Source organism: Heloderma suspectum, chromosome 4 (assembly GCF_057233095.1).
Source record: "Heloderma suspectum isolate Gila_16-S chromosome 4, 16-S_ref, whole genome shotgun sequence".
In the NCBI taxonomy this organism is placed as follows: Eukaryota; Metazoa; Chordata; class Lepidosauria; order Squamata; family Helodermatidae; genus Heloderma; species Heloderma suspectum.
This window is the reverse complement of record NC_139461.1, coordinates 52,110,642-52,125,257: the sequence shown is the minus strand read 5'-3', so window position 1 is coordinate 52,125,257 and position 14,616 is coordinate 52,110,642. Positions and strand designations below refer to the sequence as shown.

The 14,616-nt window shown below is 43.9% G+C and overlaps 1 long non-coding RNA gene across 2 annotated transcripts in view; it reads right to left on the bottom strand.

The window, feature by feature from the left end:
• Positions 1 to 6,071: 6,071 nt before the first annotated feature.
• Positions 6,072 to 14,616, bottom strand: part of LOC146346838 (uncharacterized) — a 44,433-nt gene continuing 35,888 nt past the window's right edge. Inside the window, exon 5 of one of the 2 annotated variants that reach the window (XR_014790086.1) lies at positions 6,072 to 13,504. This is a non-coding gene — a long non-coding RNA (uncharacterized LOC146346838). The remainder of the gene's footprint in view (positions 13,505 to 14,616) is intronic. The other variant, XR_014790087.1, reaches the window with a different exon arrangement.

The window sequence follows — 14,616 nt, the reverse complement described above, 5'->3', positions numbered from 1 at the left end:
TGCCTGAGGAACTATGGACGGAGGTCCGTAACATTGTTCAGGAGGCAGCAACGAAATCCGTCCCAAAGAAAAAGAAATGCAAGAAAGCCAAGTGGCTGTCTGATGAGGCTTTACAAGTAGCTCACGAAAGAAGGGAAACGAAAAGCAATGGAGAAAGGGGAAGATATATCCAACTGAATGCAGAGTTCCAGAGAATAGCAAGGAGAGACAAGAAGGCCTTCTTAAATGAACAATGCAAAGAAATCGAGGAAAACAACAGAATGGGAAAGACTAGAGATCTCTTCAAGAAAATTGGAGATCTCAAGGGAACGTTTTGTGCAAAGACGGGCATGATAAAGGACAAAGAAGGCAGGGACCTCACAGAAGCAGATGAGATTAAGAAGAGGTGGAAAGAATACACAGAAGAACTATACAGGAAAGATCTGAATGTCCCTGATAGCCATGATAGTGCGGTCACTGAACTTGAGCCGGACATCCTCGAGAGTGAAGTCAAGTGGGCCTTAGGAAGCATTAGTAACAACAAAGCTAGCGGAGATGACAGTATTCCAGCCGAGCTATTTAAAATCCTAAAAGATGATGCTGTTAAAGTGCTACATTCAATATGCCAACAAATGTGGAACACTCAACAGTGGCCACAAGACTGGAAAAGGTCAGTTTACATTCCAATTCCAAAGAAGGGCAACGCCAAAGAGTGTTCAAACTACCGCACAATTGCGCTCATTTCACATGCCAGCAAGGTGATGCTCAAAATCCTACAAGCTAGGCTTCAGCAGTATGCGAACCGAGAACTACCGGAAGTACAAGCTGGGTTTAGAAGAGGCAGAGGAACTAGAGATCAAATCGCCAACATTCGCTGGATCATGGAGAAAGCAAGAGAATTCCAGAAAAATGTCTATTTCTGCTTCATTGACTACGCTAAAGCCTTTGATTGTGTGGATCACAACAAACTGTGGCAAATTCTTAAAGTGATGGGAGTACCAGACCACCTTACCTGTCTCCTGAGAAACCTGTACGAGGGTCAAGAAGCTACAGTAAGAACCAGACATGGAACAACCGATTGGTTCAAAATTGGGAAAGGAGTACGACAAGGCTGCATATTGTCACCCTGCTTATTTAACTTATATGCAGAGTACATCATGAGAAATGCCGGGCTGGATGAATCAGAGGTCGGAATTAAGATTGCCGGGAGAATTATCAACAACCTCCGATATGCAGACGATACCACCCTAATGGCAGAAAGCGTAGAGGATCTCAAGAGCCTCTTGTTGAGGGTGAAAGAGGAGAGTGCAAAAGCTGGTTTGAAACTCAACATTAAAAAAACTAAGATCATGGCATCTGGCCCTATCACTTCCTGGCATATAGAAGGGGAAGAAATGGAAGCAGTGACAGATTTTACTTTCTTGGGCTCCAAGATCACCGCAGATGGTGACTGTAGCCATGAAATTAAAAGACGCTTGCTCCTTGGGAGGAAAGCTATGGCAAACCTAGACAGCATAGTAAGAAGCAGAGACATCACCTTGCCGACAAAGGTCCGTCTAATCAAAGCTATGGTTTTCCCAGTAGTAATGTATGGCTGTGAGAGCTGGACTATAAGGAAGGCTGAGCGCCGAAGAATTGATGCTTTCGAACTGTGGTGCTGGAGAAGACTCTTACGAGTCCCCTGGACTGCAAGGAGGTCAAATCAGTCCATCCTAAAGGAAATCAACCCTGAGTGCTCATTGGAAGGACAGATAATGAAGCTGAAGCTCCAATATTTTGGCCACCTAATGCGAAGAGAAAACTCCCTGGAAAAGACCCTGATGCTGGGAAAGACTGAAGGCAAAAGGAGAAGGGGACGGCAGAGGATGAGATGGCTAGATAGCATCATGGATGCAATGAATATGAACTTGAGCACGCTCCGGGAGAGAGCGCAGGACAGGAAGGCCTGGCGTGCTATGGTCCATGGGGTCACGAAGAGTCGGACACGACTGAACGACTGAACAACAACTAAAACCCTGGTGGTAACTAAAACTAAAATCTTTTGGCCACCTAATGCGAAGAGAAAACTCTCTAGAAAAGACCCTGATGCTGGGAAAGACTGAAGGCAAAAGGAGAAGGGGAAGGCAGAGGATGAGATGGCTAGATAGCATCACGGATGCAATGAATATGGACTTGAGCACGCTCCAGGAGAGAGCGCAGGACAGGAAGGCCTGGCGTGCTGTGGTCCATGGGGTCACGAAGAGTCGGACAGGACTGAATGACTGAACAACAACAACAACTAAAACCCTGTATGGAATCATAGCCCCTCCGGAACCAGAGGCACCAGACACCACTACCCCCGCCACACACCCTGCATGCGGTGGGTTGAAAAAATGTCTCCATGGGAATGTCTGCAACCCCTCCTCATCCATATCAGCTTAAGACTCTAGCCTTGTTCAGGTGTTCTATATGTGGATGAAGCAAATACATGACGAGGAACCCTTCAGCCCCGCCCCTCTACCCCATCATATTTGTCACCCTCTACTGGTGGAGGGCAATTGCCTGAAGAGGAGAGCCTCCTGTATCCATGGAGGCTCCCTATGTGAGTGAGAACCATGGACAATGCATGATCTGGCTCATGTGGAGAGCCTCCATGGATACAGGAACTTCTCTTCACACTGAAGCCTCCCATGAGTAGTGGGAGATAAATGTGATGAGGAACAGGGGAGGGCCGGAGTGCTCCCCTTCCTCATGCATTTGCTTCATTCACACTTTTTTCTTCCCTCCTATCCCCTACCACACCCTGCCAACCTGCTTTTTTGTAACATCTTGCCTGTTGAAGAGATTTGGAGATCTCAAAAGATTCCTTTTATTGTCTCTAACAGTGCACTCCTATAACTATCTTTGCAGGAGTAAGTCCCATTGAGTTCAATGGGACTTAATCCCAAGTAGGCAAGTATAGGACTGCAGCCTAAGACAGCCTCCCTCAACCTGGTGCCCTCCGTACATGATTGACTAAAAATTCCATCAACAGACAACAACCATTGGATACAACCCAAGCATCTTTGTTTAAACTGCATACAATATGCCTTACAGTGTCTTGATGAAAATGTTAGCTGTTTGTTCCCAAACTGAGAATGCATGTTCAGCTGGCTGGTGTAAATAAAGATTTCTATAGCCTCAAAAGAGCTATAACAAGCATGGATAAAAATAAAAACAGCCAACTGCTTATCTAAGAATTTGTGTAATAAGTACTCATCTGGCGTATTTTAGAGAAGCTAAAAAAGAAGATGAAGAAAAGACTACTGAACCAAGATTAAAGCCCTCATGTTTGATTTGTAATGCTGAAGCTGGGCAGACATACAACAAAAATCCTAGCAGCGTGCATAAAATATTTTATATTTTAAGTGCCTTGGGTTGGGGAACCTGTCCTCTTGTGTTTTGTAAAGTATTATGCTTATATACATATTGATGGAAATAATTATAATGATGAATTCATAATCATAGTATTAGTAGTAAGTACAAGTGCAAAAGCCTCAATGTGTTAGTGGCATCTATCAGTTCTGCTCAGGTACTCAAGGCACCCACAGTATCTGGCCCTTTCTGAACCCCATGGTTCCAACAAGGAGACAGATGACACATTTCACTTGCACTTTTGGGTTTGCCTCACTTTTTCTTGAGTGGCAGCTTTCACCATAATGGGACTGCAAGGCAAGAACAGGGTTGGAAGAGGGACAGAGAGAGTGTTCTACAGCTGTGGGCACCTCTCTGAACTGATAGCAGCTACAGGCACTTAAAGGCTTTTGTACATGTGGTGTCTCTTTTGGAGGCTTTTTGAATGAGACCTCAATTGTAAAGATATGTAGGGGTTAGGATTCAGGATGATGGCTTCCTTCTGAGGTTCAGGCATAGGACTACAATAAGACTACTCCACGAGTAGTCAATAAGACTACTCATGCAGTACAATAAGTACTCCACGAGTAGTCAATAAGATGCAGTAAGACTACTCCACGAGTCATTTGTGCATTGCAACATTCATAAGCCTAAACAAAACACTGGATCAGTTACTTCCTTATCTAAAAAACAACTAACACATAGGCCAGGCATTGAGATTCTATCAGATTTGGCACTACTATTTACTCTAGAAGATTAAAGCAAACATCAGAGAGAGTATAGTTTTCGTCATAAGGATGGCAAAAGAACAGCAAATCATACCTCTAACCAGATACAGGAAAGATGCTGTAAAGAAACAAACAAACAAACAGAAATAAACATTTTCCAAAACAGAAATTGGTTGTAATAAAAGGATATAAATTCGAATACACATCTTTGAACATCCAACTGCTCAGAGTCAGATATACAAGGTACATAATATTTTCTATACAATATCCTTTATTGCATCCCCAAACATACTGAAAGAATAAACCAATAACCCTTCCTACAGTGTACAGAAACTTGCATTGCTCTCAAGCCAGGACCAGACTATGAAAAGAGACGGAGCAACGGATAAAACCTGAGCTGGAGCTATTCCAAAACCCGACACAATAAATTTAACAGAAAACATGGAAGCAGGACTCTTGGAGAAGACTTATAAATATTATACCTTCCACACCATAGACCTAAACTTTTAGGACCTTGGGAGGAAGTGCCATCTAATTCAGTTCCAAGTGCTGTATCACATCATACCTCCTGTACTGCTTTTTCCTCTCACATCACCCAAGGTAAATGTTGGCCAGTTGATAAGATTTCCACAAACATCTAACAGACGTCTAACAGACCCATTCCTCATGTTGAATGTGAAAGGTTGCAGAAAAATCTTCTAAGATCATTTCACCAGTCTTGAACCAGCCACACTGACTTCCAATTTGTTTCGGAGCTGATTTCAGTGCTGATTTTGACCTATAAAGCCTTAAACTGTTCAGATATCTTTAAGACTGCCTCCTCCTGTATGAGCCTGCCCATAGTCTGCAATCCTCATCAGAGGCTGTGTTATATGTCCCACTGCCAAGAGGTGGGTACACAGGACAGAGCCTGTTCTGTAGCAGCACTCTTAACCATGGAATACCCTCCCAAGGGAGATCAAGTTGGTTCCATCTCAACTGAGTTTTAGATGAAGCTTCGGATCTGAAGTCATGGCGAAGGTGGTCTGAGCCTGGACCAACCTGCTTTCTGAAGCACCAGAGGGAGATCCAACCTTAAACTTGTCTTTGGTACACACCCCTTGTAGTGACAGGCACAGTCTACCTCTCAAAGGTAGAATGGAAAGTTCTTCTGTGTTTAGTTCAAGAGGTAGAGCCGCCTCAGGCATAAAGGGAGGGCCTCTTGTGTAAATTTAAATCCTAGATCCTAAGATGAACGTTAGCAGCAGAACACAATGGAGAGCGGGGTCCATTCGATTAAAGAAGAAGCCTTAAAGAAGAAGTTACATTACATGTCTCCTAGATTTGTCAGCTTTACCTGGGAATTGATGACACTACTGAAGGCATTATTAGAAGTCAAATTGCATTTGTTCTATATGAACAAGGCAGTGAGAACACCTTCCTTCTAAGCTGGTTGTCTAAACAGGAACTTCTCCATGAACAAGCAATACCATAACTGGAAATGCTGTTATTTATGTCAGAAAAGCACACATAAGAAAAGCCTGCTGGATCAGACCATCTAATCCCAATGTCCTATCCCACACAGTGGCCAACCAGATGCTCTGGGAAGCTCACAAGCAGGGCATGAAGGACTAGATCTGGCTGCCAGTCCATTTCCGGGCCCGATTCAAAGTGCTGGTGTTAACATTCAAAGCCCTTAACGGCTTGGGGCCAGGTTACCTGAAGGATCGCCTCCTCCCATATGTGCCTGCCTGGACCTTAAGATCATCATCAGCGGCCCTTCTCCGTGAGCCCCTGCCAAAGGAAGTGAGGCGGGTGGCTACTAGGAGGAGGGCTTTTTCTGCTGTGGCACTCCGGCTCTGGAATGAGCTCCCTAGTGAGGTTCGCCTGGCACCTACATTGTATTCCTTCTGGCGCCAGGTGAAGACCTTTTTATTTTCCCAGGCATTTTAGCATTTTAGCTTTCTAAACTTTTAGCTTTGCTGTTTTAAATCTGTATTTTAAACTCCTACACTGCTGCTAGGTTTTATTGTGGTTGTATTGTTATATTGTGGTTTTAATGTTCTATATATTTTAAATTGTTTTATTGTGTGCTGTTTGGTTTTAATTTTTGTGAACCGCCCAGAGAGCTTCGGCTATTGGGCAGTATAGAAAATGAATGAATGAATGAATGATCTGTCCTGTTGTTGTCCCCAGCAGGTATTAACACCCAGTGTTAAAGGTGGCAGGAGTAAAACTGGATGTGGTTTTAAGCGTAAAGTTGTTCTGTAACAATTCAATATTAGAAGGCTTCAAAGGCATTGTTTTATATTCCAATAAGTCATTAGAATTTTGTGAGGCTGAAAATAAATCATTATCTCCTGATCTTTGATATTTTGGTTCCAATGGCATTCATTCGCAATGCTTCCATGAACCCTCGCTGAGCCAGTGCCAGATGCTGAGCACCACAGTTGTGAAGGTCTTCCACACTTGTTACTAAAGGTCAAACTACACACATTAATTGCATAGTGTATAGCTGAGTCAGTGTGTGTGGCCCTGATTTGGATTGGGACCAGCGCACACCTGTTTGCTTCCTGAAAGCCCCCCCCCCTCCCCCCATGTTGGGATTTTGAAAAGAACAACATTGGGAAGCCTATATTACGTATAGCACTGCTGGCTGGGGAATGCTGGGAGTTGCAGGTCTTTTTTCTGTCTAAACTTGCATAGGATTGTGCCGTTAAGGTCTGCACAAACAAACCATGTACAAGGCAGGCAGGCTATTCTTTGGAGTCGTTTCTGTTAAAATAGAGATATCTCTGGGCACAAATCACTGAAGTGAGTGCGGTGCTAAAAGGTCTTGTGTGCTGTGTATAAAAAATCTAGACCAACCTTTTTCAAACTGTGGGCCAGAACCCACCAGTAGGTCTCAGCCCACTTACAGGTGGGTCCCAGTGCTGCAGACAGCCCAGCACCTCTTTGCTTGACTGTCCTGTACTGTGGCTGCACCTTGCACACTGCATAGGCAGGTGTGGCAGTGGGACTTGGTTAGAGCTTCAAATTCAGGGGAGAAAGGTTGCATCCACTGCAAACAACTTTAAAATAATGATCTTTAAAATCCAAGCAATATGGCTCCTGTCAATACATTTTCTATCAGAGTTGTGCCTGCCAGAAACCACTGCTATCTGAGCATAGAAAATAAGGATGGATGGAGGGATGGATGGATGGATTCTATGCTCAGACAACAATAGTTTCTGGTTAACATTTTTTTCATGCACAAGTTCATTCCAACACATTTCCACATCAGTTTGTGAAAGTTTTTTAAAGTCCACATGAAAATTCATACACATTTGTGCGGATTTCTTAGGTATGAAAATTTGCATACATTTTTGTATGTGTTTTCCTGTAAACTATGCATTTTTGTAAGCAATTTCCCTAATATAAGCCTTCTTGTATTCTATTTTCCCTACTGTGTGCATTTTGGTACACATTTTGTGATCGGAGGACTGCATTGCAAAATTCAGAGAAGTGCAAAAACCAATGAATAATTGTGTTCTGGTTCGCATAACTGAAAAGGGAAGCACTGAGGATTTGTTGGGCTAAAAGCCAATACAGGAATTCTAAGAACACTAACTCTTACAAATACTTAATACTAGTGATCATTTCTTCAGGGAGATAAGAGAAGGACTGAATCCAGTTGTCTATTTCTCCCTCCCTCCAACACAGCCAGATGCTTTGTGTTCAAGCATTGTCTGACAGAAGTGCATATTTCCCTCTGTTGGATCAGGGTGACTGTCATTTATAGGCCTCATATTAAAAGGGGGGGGCTCTAATATTTTAGGAATATTATCAGGTCAGTTCATACTTACTACCAACAACAGACCAACTGAAATATATACTCAAGGGCTTTTATTTGCTTTAAAATGCTGGAATGGGTATGCAAGTCAATATGAGTGCTTTTTTGTTTCAACATTTTGTCAGCAATTGATGTGTGTGTGTTTTCAGTACAAACGCACCATCATCTTTATTCATTCCAAATGTCTAAATAATTTCCATAAAGAAAAGTGAGACATGTAAAACAACATAACAGTAGATTGTGGCTGTTTTTGTGCTGTATATCATATGTATAAAACTGTAACATGTTAGGTATTATAGGGAACCCCTGAGGAAGGAAGTCATCTCCAAAATGTTGGGCAAGTTGGCACTAAATAAACTGGCACTTGTGTGATCTTGCACACAATTGCTATTGGTTTTCGGCTTCTTTTAGTGCCTCCCTATTGCTGGCTGTGTCTTTAGTGAAACTATTCTGTTTGAATTGAAGGAAAACAGAGGTTGCATATGACAGATGCTGAGCTGCCTTCTCTGGAACATATGTCTGCCTTAGGTCTATGAAATTTGGCAGAGTGTGGTGCATTAGACCAGCCTTCCCCAACTGGGCACCCCCCCCAGATGTTTTGGCCTACAATGCCCAGCATTCCTGTCCATTGGCCATGCGGGCTGGGGCTGATGGGAGTTGACATCCAAAACATCTGGAGCGCACCAGTTTGGGGAAGGCTGCACTAGGCCATGGGTGGCCAGCCAAATGTGCTAAGTGGACACGCAGTGTTTGTGGTACTCCTGGACAGGAACTGGGTGGCCTGTGGGTCTGGCTAGGACATAGAATGAGTTCTGCCTGTCTGTCCCTGGCACAGTGGACTAGGCCCCAAGACTCAGATGAGATTGCATGTGGATTGCTATGCCCATTAAAGCAGCACCATCCCATTTTCTAATTCTTGCCTTCTAGCTATGACTTGGCTCATATCACTTCTTTAAAATGACTGGATGGCTGGATTAGAGCTGCCTATGATCCAGAAAGCCCACATTGCTTCAGGTGTGGTCTCAGCTGCCAGCATTTAGACAAATGCACTTACCTGGCTTGCTGGTTTATTTTTCTCTGTTCTGTTCCTCAGTGTGACATTTCATTACAAGCCTGACAGACACAACAAGTCACGTAGAGCTGAACGTTTCATCATTCAGAAAGACAGCCAAGTCAACCATCAACGTTTGCACACATAAAGAAAAAAAGCCCTCTTCATTTATGTTCAAAGCCTCCTGACTGTCAGCTTCGTTTGCAGGGGAGCCCCCTGCAGCCAACCCCCCATTGTCTACAGATAATAAAGGGGAGTCGCAATGAACTTCTGCATTCCTTTTTTTGCTTTTTCAAATCTTATTGTTTTAGCCATATTATGGCTTCGAAGTGACCTCTGAATGTAGACAGAAGCATACAGTGTGCTCATGGCAAAGATGTTGTCATGGTAACATGGACGAAGAGAGCCCCGGCATTTAGAGACTTCCAAACAGGTAATTAAATATACCCAGAAGCAGAGGACAAATGTGGGATGCTGTCCCTAATGTAAACCGTGTATGAAGAAAGCTTTTTAACCTTTCACCTCATGTTGATAATTTGACAATTGCAATAGTGTTCTTATGTACGTGGTTTCATTTCTGATTGGCTTTCACTAAGGGGAAATAGAATATTTCAATGTCAGAGCAATTGGGAAGTGATGATTAACAGAACGATGGAGCAAATGTTGTCGATCAGCCTCTTACACAAAACCTTGTCATTTCCTCATAGGGACAATGGAAGAAAAATAGAATAATAATTGTCTGCAGTTGCAATGTAGCTAGTTTAGGGCAAAAATATTCATTTATTGACATCATGATGTCTATTCACACAATGTGGCTCAAAAAGCAAATTTCCTGTAAATAAATGAGTTATATTCTCTATTGCCCTGCGGAATGATTTCTTTAGCTGGGATACAGAAGACATGTGTATGAATTTAGTTTTTCATTGACTGTGCTTCCGAAACAGCTCTCTGCATGCTTTTCTGATACCTCATTTCACAAGTCAGCTAACAAAAAACTGTAGGAGGCTAGCATTAGCAATAGAATCCACACCACTAAGAGAATGCATTCAAATATGAATGCTCCATTTCTAAAGCATTTTAACATCAGAAAAATGCATGTTGTGTTGTGTGAACCCCAGCTGTGCTAACAAACCACATACAATCCCTGAAAAGAACTCATGGTTTGTTGTTGGGTTGTGAACTGTGGGTTGTTCATACCACGGTTAACAAACCATGGTTTGTTAACGCAGCTGGGTTCACACAACACAACCCATGTTTCAGCAACAACCCATGGTTCAACAACATCCCACAGTCAACCATACTCAACCTTGAGCATGGATTGTCACCAGGTCTTTCTTGGTATTTGTATCAAGGTTATCCCCAGTTATGTCCAATCACAATTCTTGCATTTCTTTGGCAATCTCCTACTCCTGTGATCAAGAAATATTTTGTTCTGTCACCTGATTGAACCTGACACATACCTCACCCAAAGATTCCACTCAAGGAGTTAAATTACATGACTGTCCAATCCATAACCAAATGCAGTGGTGCAGTTACCATCCGACCTTGGGGCAAAAGTCTGTTCCTTCGGCTCAGCAGGAGGGCCCCAAATGCTCAGGAGCATCGCTTTAAGACACTTCCCAGTCAGCTGACCTGAGCAAGAGCTCACTCACTGGCTCACTCACTGAGAACAGAGGTTCTGCCTCCGCTACTTTTGCTTTGTGTTTCTGCAAACCTGCTCAGTTTCAGTTGCATTGTCAATGCAGATCTCAGCAGCACCAGCACAGGCTTTGCATGGCGGAGTCCCCTCCCACATAAGGGAAATCTGGAGTTCACCTCCCAGAGGCAGGAACTAGAGCAGGGATTTGAGCAGTGTTGGCTTGGAGGTATGTAGCCAACAGCAAAGTTAATAACAGAAAGGGCAACGCTGATTTCCTTCCCCAAGGTGTGAGTGTTTGTTGAGAGGACTAATGAAGGAGGAGCAGCTCTTAATCTCCCCCTACCCACCCCTTCCCAAACCAGCTGTCCCATTTCCTTGTTAGAATACAGCCAAGTGGAGTCCACCAGTAAATGCATGTATCTCATCACCTCACCCCATCCCATCTTTCTCTTAGTATTGAAACAATCTCCATTTCCTTGGCACTTTTTCTTTCCTCTTGAAATGCTGCAGCCCATGACCCCAAGCCTCTGCATGTTTACTCAGAAGTAAGTCCCACTGAATTAAAGGTAATGTGCAGACACTCACAGCCTTAATTTTGCTTTCTTTCATTCCGATGAATGTCTTTCCTCTTTTATCCCTCCGTCCCCTAACTTTGTTGTGGTTACCTTATCAAATGCTGAGGGGAAACCATTTTCGACATGCTTAGGGGGAAAACAATCACCCAGTTCCTACTAAACTCTCTTGGCTCTTTCCTTCCCCTTCCCCTGAACAATGGGTGTTATGGCAATGGCATCTTAGCTCCCTGCCTCTCTCCAGTCCTCCTTTATACTGATGGTAACAGCTGGTTAAAGGAAGTTACAGTGGTTCCTTCCCACTGAGAAAAGTACTGGTAATATTGTTGTTTGGTGACACCAGACTCAGGGCTCCTCACACAAAGCTTTTATCCTGCTGTTGTGGTTGCTCACTCACAGATGTTTTCTGGCCCTCTAAACGATGTCATGAACCTCCAGGGTGTCTCCCGCACTAAATGACCTATATTCCATTTTTAAATAGATCACAGATAATGAGCTATCAAATTATCCCGGGTGTGTTCTGCTTGAGTTCCCTCCATGAGAAGAGGAGAAGGGTAAAGAAGAGGAACTGGATCAATGAAACTTATGGAAGACTCAGAGAAGGGGGAGAAGGCAGGGGAAAGGAAGCACATGTAAAGGAAGTCCATTGTGATCCTGCATTTAAAATCAAAGCAGAAAGCCCTATTTTAAATGCAGGACTTCAGGCTGGTGTAGAGATGATCTCAGTGTTCCTCATCTGCAAAATGGTGGTATTAACTGGCTGCTTGATTGCCTGTGATCAGGCATTTGTGCAGCTCTCTCTGTGCATTAAGGTTTGATGTTAGAATCCCTGATGTGTAATAACCCAGAAGTGGATTTGTACTTCCATTATTTTTACCTTAAATACATATTATCCTTTTCTACCACAACATGGTGCTTATTCCCAAGCAGATGTGTTTAGACTCAGGGCAGCAGAAGCAAATTACACTTTATTCCTAGAGTCGTGATGGTGTTATGACTTAAATTAGTTTAAAATGCAAAACTGCACATGCTCAGAGTATATCTTTTTTTAAACCAAAGTTGGCAAACTTTGGGGGTTGGGGGTTTTTTGGTTCTTCTTTGCTCAAACAAAAACAGGAAGATAGAAGTAGTTGTAAAGCATGGAATGGTGTTTGTGGGCAGGGAAAAAGGAATGTTAGCTGTGTGCTCTATAACGGAGGTGGTACATGTAGACATCTAAAAGGAGCCCCCATAAAACCAGAGGTGGCTCTAGGCTAGCTGCCAGCAACTGGTGCCCTTGGAGAACCATGCAGTTGGCGCCCCCACCCCCAATCCCAAGGGCAGATCGAGGCTGAGGTTTTTGGTAAACGGGAAACATTTTGCCCCTGTTTTCTATGTAACAAAGAGACAACCCCCACCCCCCACCCCTCAGTAGCAGAGATATTATAATTTATACTAAAACGCACCCAAAATGTGTTTGTTTGTTTGTTTGTTTACTAAGCACTGTATCAGTATGGAGGGTGTGATAAAAACGACAAAGGAGATGAGGATAGCCACATGGTCTGCGAAGGAACAGAAGTCTCAAGCACAACGCCCAAGGGAGGTCCCTAGAAGAAGGATCGCGGTTGCGTCCTCAGGGCAACATGGCTACCAAGCCCGCACCAGCCTCTAGGCTCCACCCTCCAAGGGCAAAGGAAGCAACTGCTCTCAGGAGAGCCTCTCATGCCCTGCCTCCAATGGAAGCAGCAGCAGAGCAGGAGGACATCCCACATCACCTGAGGGAGGACTGCGTCCTAAAGGTGGGCAGGCAGCCTGACTTTGACCCACCATCCCCAGTCAGTCCCTCACTCACCTTTACATCCTCAATCATATTCCCCTCTGTACCCTCACAGGAATCAAAATAATGACATCTTTGTTATTTTATTTGTTTGGGTTTTTTTTAATGTACGTTTCCCCCCCAAATTTGGTCCCCCACTTAACTTGGTGCCCTAGGCAACCTCCTAGTTCACCTTTATGAACAGGTTGCCCCTGCATAAGAACATTACGTCCAGGGTCTAAAATTACTTAGCTGCACCACTGAACAAATGCTAATATATCAATAGCTGATCATTCGAAGCTGGATGCTTTCTGACTACTGATCTTCCAGTTTAATTCAAAGTGCATTTTAGCAGCGACAGAAGGGATTGATCTTCATGTTTTATACAGGAGTATTTCTTGGCAGTGTCACACAGAAGATTTACACACCCCTGTTAACATGAGGAGCACAGAATCTTTTTAATATTACAGAGGCTCTGCTGCAATTTCCAGCTGCACTCTTCCTTTCATCAACAGCCTACATTTCAAGATTTCGCATCTCAATCTGCAACAAGTGCACTAAAAAGGAAAAAAATGTGTGTGGTTAAGGTAAGATGACCAGCATCCTAAGACAAATATACCACAATCACCCTCCAACATCAAAACCCTGAAAAATGCACACATTAAACAGTTCACTAAAACACCTGGGTCTTCACCATCCTGAAGGACCTTCTTTCCAGTGGCATGGTGAGGAGGGAAAAGAGGAAGCCGGGGAGTCATGAAGAGATATTGCCCTCCTGAGGTAGACCCATCCCTCCATAAAAAGGTAAAGGTGTCCCCAACCAGTCGTGTCCGACTCTAGGGCGTGGTGCTCATCTCCATTTCTAAGCCGAAGAGCCAGTGCTGTCCGAAGACGCTTCTGTGGTCATGTGGCCGGCATGACTGAACACCGAGGTGCACGGAACGCTGTTACCTTTCCCACCGAGGCGGTACCTATTTATCTACTTGCAATTTCTTGCTTTCGAACTGCTAGGTTGGCAGAAGCTGGGACTGAAGACAGGAGCTCACTCCGTCACGCAGCACTCGGGTCTCGAACTGCTGTCCTGCTGACCTTCCAGTCTGCAATTCAGCGTCTTAACCACTAAGCGCTAAACTGAGGTGGTGCTAACCCACCTCAGTTGACTGAGGTGGGTTAGAAACCACTTCCCTCTAGTCTGCTGCACTAAGCTTCCCACCACCCCCTTTTTTCCATGAGAGGTGACATTATGAATGTAAACCAGAGGGTGAGAAGGAACATTTAACATTCCTCTACTGTCCTAGGGAGGATGGGTGGATGTTTGGTGAATTGTTTTTGGCCTTCCCCATAATGATACGAGTAGCATCCAAAGGGGGCACTGCACTCCCATGGATTCTGTTGCACAAGCAGGACCCATCACATGTACAATGGGGATTTAGTGCTTCATATAGCAAAACCCCCAAATGAGCGGAAACGCTTGTTTCTGGATTGGGACAAATCAGTGGCGCCCCATGCAAGCTCCATGATCTGACCTGTTCCAGAAATGAGCATTACTGCTCATTTCCGGTTCCTGTCCAAAGTGCTAAATCTCTGTTGCGTATGCGGTGGGTCCTGATGGTGCATAGGCAGCATTGGATATTGCCCAATGTCTTTGACTTGATGAGTTCATGCTATA